The 5,977-nt window shown below is 35.1% G+C and overlaps 1 pseudogene; it reads left to right on the top strand.

Annotated features, from left to right (window-relative positions):
• The first annotated feature begins 4,621 nt into the window (after nucleotides 1-4,621).
• Nucleotides 4,622-5,630, top strand: LOC149145856 (cytochrome P450 782C1 pseudogene; annotated as a pseudogene).
• Nucleotides 5,631-5,977: the final 347 nt, after the last annotated feature.

Raw genomic sequence — 5,977 nt, 5'->3', positions numbered from 1 at the left:
CTAAGGAGGCCTTGGAAAAGTTGCAACATAACCAACCTGAGGTAAAAAGTGATTCTTTAATTTCATGTACTTTTCATGATGATGATTTCGCTGCTTTTGAAAGACATACTACAGGGATTGGATCAAAATTGTTGAAGAAAATGGGGTATCAAGGAAAGGGCCTCGACATTAATGGCCAAGGTATCGTGAACCCCATAAAAGTAGAGGAATTTCCTCATTATGTAGGACTTAGGTATGCCAGGAATGAAGTTTGGGAATGCTCCAAAACAACTAGTGACCAACCAACAATGTAAACTTTGAAACGAGAACTATAAACTCAAAACGGGAACTCTGGCTAAAAAACCCCGAAAAAACATCAAAAACAGTGCTAAAAACAAAAAGTGTGTATACTGGAATGATGATTTTATTTTTTAGGGGTCAATTTTGAACATGTTTTAAAAATGGCAGTGACTACGAAATTTACTATGAAATTTTTGTGCAAAATATAGCTTCAAACGAAAAAGTGATGATACTGGAACGATGATTTTATTTTTTAGGGTCAATTTTCAAACTTTTAAAAAAATGCTAGTAAAACCAAATTTTTATGTGCCAAACAAAGTTGTTTATGAGGAAAAAAACACATTAATGTTTTTGGTAGAATATCAATTTTCTTTTCTAAGTATAAATTCAACATGTTCTCAACCATAACATCAACATCAACGGTGCTATGTTTTTTTTTGTTTCAATCCCACCATCTACTTCATGAGTAACATATTTCAATCTCTTCATGTCAAACACCATCCATTGAATTAATGGTCGGATCAATAATCCAAATCTATTGCATGTGACAAGCTCCTACAATCTCTTATATAGAATCTACTGTATATATCAATGTTGTGTCATGAGCTTTCAATTTGGCTACTCATTTCATGTTTACTGGTCTCTAAGTGAATTTACCAATTATTAACAATTACCAATTATTAACAAGTGATATAGAGGTAATTACATACTATAATTGGCTCAATTAAATTAGTCAACAGTTAATACTAATATGTGCAATAGTTTAAAATCAATTTAACAATTAAAAATTCTTACAATGATAAAACTAGTTTTTTATGTCTGCAAAAATTCAATTCAACAAATATACTATTTGTAGAAAATAAATCTATTACTAGGGCTACAATGTTGCTATATAAATTTACTACAACTACTTTTTATGAAATAATTGCAAGGGCTATTGAAAGAAACAAGGTATAACCACTGGGAAGAAAATAAGGTATACTTATGAGCCTAACTTTTAAAAGATATTCACATATTTAACTCTTACATATCTAACATTTAACCATGTATACTTATGAGCCTAACTTTTAAAAGATATTCACATCTCTTACATATCTAACATTTAACCATCTAACACTTATACATTGACCCCATACTAAATTCTCAAACTAAATTGTAGAGAGGCTCATACTTTAGGGACATAACAACATTTTACAACATACTTTAGAGATGTACAACATTTTGCCGAATTCCTCAGGGCCTCTGACCTCTAGGAGTATAACAACATTTTTCCTAATTCCGTAAACCAAATCCAACTATTAGATATAATAATTATTCATATAATCACCATAACAATTATGAGTCTTATAAAACTGATACTCCTCTTCATGTTTACTAAATTATACTATTTTTTAAAATATAATTAGAATTCAATCTAAAAAAACATGAAAAAAAAATGAACATGGAAAAAAAAGGTATTAGCAAAATTTGCCATATCCATAGGACTTCACTTTTCTTTAAAATGAAAAAACCTTTGATATATCCATAAAATATGGTATAAATAAAAACTCAATTCTTATTTAAAATGGATCAGGCCTTATATTGAAACATAAAGAGGGGGTATAAATAAAACTGGCATCTCCATGTGTAACCACAATCTAATTTAAAGCCTTAAATGGAACCATATGGAAAGGGTAATGATAAAACTTTTCACCATGGTCAAACCCTTATGGAACCATGAATAAAGAGGAAAATAAAACTTGCTATTGCTCTTATGTTTTTTTTTTGTTTCAATCCCACCATCTACTTCATGAGTAACATATTTCAATCTCTTCATGTTAAACACCATCCATTGAATTAATGGTCGGATCAATAATCCAAATCTATTGCACGTGACAAGCTCCTACAATCTCTTATATAGAATCTACTTTATATATCAATGTTGTGTCATGAGCTTTCAATTTGGCTATTCATTTCACGTTTACTGGTCTCTAAGTGAATTTACCAATTATTAACAATTACCAATTATTAACAAGTGATATAGAGGTAATTACATACTATAATTGGCTCAATTAAACTAGTCAACAGTTAATACTAATATGTACAATAGTTTAAAATCAATTTAACAATTAAAAATTCTTACAATGATAAAACTAGTTTTTTATGTCTGCAAAAATTCAATTCAACAAATATACTATTTGTAGAAAATAAATCTATTACTAGGGCTACAATGTTGCTATATAAATTTACTACAACTACTTTTTATGAAATAATTGCAAGGGCTATTGAAAGAAACAAGGTATAACCACTGGGAAGAAAATAAGGTACATCTAATAAAATACAATATGAATATGTTTTATAAAATACAATATAGTGGTTAAGCAAGGTATAACCCTTAGATTTATGCATGTAAAATGTTATATGATGGCAAAACAAGAGTTTTGGAGAATGTAATTTTCTTGGAGATATAGTATTTTGTTTAAACACCATCATATTGCTAACCTCCCTCTCGGCAGAAGCTTCACTAAAATCTGCAATGGAAATCTGACTAAGACACACTGCTAGGTTGCTCTTCCGATTTCCCTTTTGGAGTTATCCCATGAAAAAGCTAATCAACCCCCATATATATGTAAAAAAATTATAATTTTTTTATAAAATATTTAACCTATTTTAAATGATATTTTAGAAGACGGAAAAGTATTAGAAAAAGAAAAACGCAGTCACACTTCACGGGTTTACAATGGTATCAATCTTAACATCTCAGGTTTGAATGCAACTTTTGTCTTCAACGCAAAATGCAGAGCATATCACTTCTTTTCTTTTCCTATCCGCCGCCCTGACTGAGTATTCTCTATCCATTGTTAAAAAGCAAGCCGCTATTTTCATCTATAAATTCAACGCAGAAATCAGAGATAACCACCCAAATTACATATATCCTCCATCCAGATGGACGGTGACAGTGAGAAGAAGAAGCTTCATTTTCTGCTCTTCCCATGGTTGGCGCAGGAACAGAGGCTTTACAAGCCAATTGACATATCTATAGACTATCCATAGAAGTAACTCAATCCAGGATATAGAGTATACGCCTACAGACAAGAATACATATAAATAATAATAACAGTCTCAACATATAACATTATCGGCATTTAAAATGGTGAAAATAGTGATTCTCATAATCGCCGGGTGGTGGGGCGATTCTCAGAATCGCCCAGCCACCGCCCCGCCACCACCCGGGTGGTGGCAGGGCGGTGGCTAGGCGATTCTGAGAATCGCCCCGCCACCCGGCGATTATGAGAATCACTATTATCACCGAAAATAAACTTTGCAAGCATTTCTTTCATATATATGGTTAGGACACAAGAAACCCGTTGGAAATTTTTAACTATTCTACTTACAAGCAGAATCAATAAGTTGATTTACTTTCAAGGATGATCACGACCTTTTATAAAAAAACCTTGACAATTTTTAACTATTTAGCTTTCTACTGGCAGAATTTGGCCGAGGGACTACCGCTGCTATCAATGCATTATTATTGCCCCAATTTCTCCAATTTCTCCTTTGACTTGCGCGGCAGGGACTACCGCAGTCTCAACACTTGTTTTATACATAATATACAATACTAGGCATAACGATTACACATCAAAGAAAAAATCATACATAAACTTAGTCGAAAAAAGTTAAACTACATTGAATCAAAGTTATGCTTCACCTTACACATTCAACTATCTTATTTGGTAGTGCATTCCATGAGTTTTTACAATAGGGATTCTGTTATCCGTCACTGCAGCTGAATTTGTCACATGAATTCCCTTGAAACCAGAACATGATGATAGGGAAGACTTAACTCCTTATGAAAATCTGAATGATATTCAAACAGAAATCTATATGATACATGCTACAAAAACATTCTTTCTTCATGGAGTGGGCTAGTGTCAAGAAATCATGCACGATATAAACGTTGAGTTCCATAGTTGCATATTACTACTTATCAAAACCTAGTTCTGAGAAAGACTTCACCACTGATGATGACATTCAATGGCGCGAACATAGAGGAACGGGGTATGTTGCTCAAGCTGGTTGACGTGACCAGTGGGGGCCATCTGTCTCCGTTGTTGGTTCCATTAATACTTTCAATATTTTGGCAACTTGACAACTCTCCTCATTTGGAGTGCGTCCACAACTCTGACTCCTTGAAAATTGGTGGATAATACATGAATTTAAATGCATTCAATGATACATCTGCACCCTGGATTTCAAATACGTTGGTATTGGGGATTTCACATTGAAAATTTGAGCACGAAATTTCTTTGACAGGTTGTTCAACAGGGATGATATTGCTCCTTGTTTTATTTTCTTATCTGGAATGCTATGTGGAAGCAAATATACTCAGTCCCACCCTCCTATAGCTAAGGAAATGGAATCATTCATGGAGGATGTGAAAGATGTTATGGTTAACATCGACACCTTAATTGTTAGCGACCTTGTTCCTCTTTTGAATTGGTTGGATTTGCAGGGCTATGATCGAAGAGTCAAAAGAGTAAGCAAAAATTTGGAGAGAGTGTACAGGCTCATTATAGACAACCATAGGCATGACCTGGAAAAATAATCATTGGGGAGTATGAGGGAGGAGACCAAGGATTTTTTGCATATTTTCTTGTCCCTCCAAGGCCAAGAATAGCTCTCAGAAAAATACCTTATGGGATTAATGATGATATGTTTCAATTTGTTTCAAACTTTACAATTTACAGCTCAATTTGAATCTATGTTTGTGTGCGTCAGGATGTGCCATTGTTCGATGTAGATATTACGACGACTAGAATTGAATGGGCAATGGCAGAGCTGATACAAAACCAGAGGGTTTTGAAAAAACTGCAAGGACAAATAGACAGAGTCGTGGGCGATGGTCGGCTGGTGGATGAATATGACATGTGGTAGATTCCATAACTGGATTACGTCGTGATGGAAGCTCTTCGTCTCCATCCGTTGGTTCTGTTGACGGATCCCCATTTAAATGAAAAGGTCGTGGATGTTGCAGGCTACAGAATCCCCTCTAAAATCATTATGTTTGTCAACATATGGGGTTTTGCACATGACCCAAATTGTGGGACGAGCCTTTCGAATTCAGGCCGGAAAGATTCGAGGACAGATCAAAAACCAATATAAATATCAGTGGGAATGACTTCAGATTCCTTCCCTTCTCCTGTGGGAGGAGGAAGCACCCAGCGGCGAACATGGAGTCCGTTAAGATGCAACACATTATAGCCCTTCTTGTGCACGCGTTCGAGAGTAAATCTATGGTTGAATGTATGTGTCTACTTTTAGTTGGAGAACGAGGTAGAATTCCAATGCAATTGCTTGATATCAGCAGATAGGCCCGACACAAAATGTTTGTAGTCTCCCCACAATTCTTCCACACAGATCTTAACAGTGAATTGAAGAAGCCTCTCTATGCACATAAATATTTAACGCTGGATCTCATAGTCCCACACAAATCAAACTTGGGCAAGACTGACGCTGCTTCCACCCACTAGCCGCACTACTCAGGGTCACATGAGCCTCCAGTGTCTTGTCCTAACCATATATGTGAAAGAAAGGCTTGCAAAGTTTATTTTCGGTGATAATAGTGATTCTCAGAATTGTTGGGTGGTGGGGCGATTCTCAGAATCACCCAGCCACCGGCCCACCTGGCTAGGCGATTCTGAGAATCGCCCCAAACAAT

Source organism: Pinus tabuliformis, chromosome X, assembly GCF_031772625.1.
Source record: "Pinus tabuliformis cultivar Carrire ecotype Pingquan chromosome X, CPIR1, whole genome shotgun sequence".
Classification (NCBI taxonomy): Eukaryota; Viridiplantae; Streptophyta; class Pinopsida; order Pinales; family Pinaceae; genus Pinus; species Pinus tabuliformis.
This window is presented reverse-complemented; position numbering and strand designations above follow the sequence as displayed.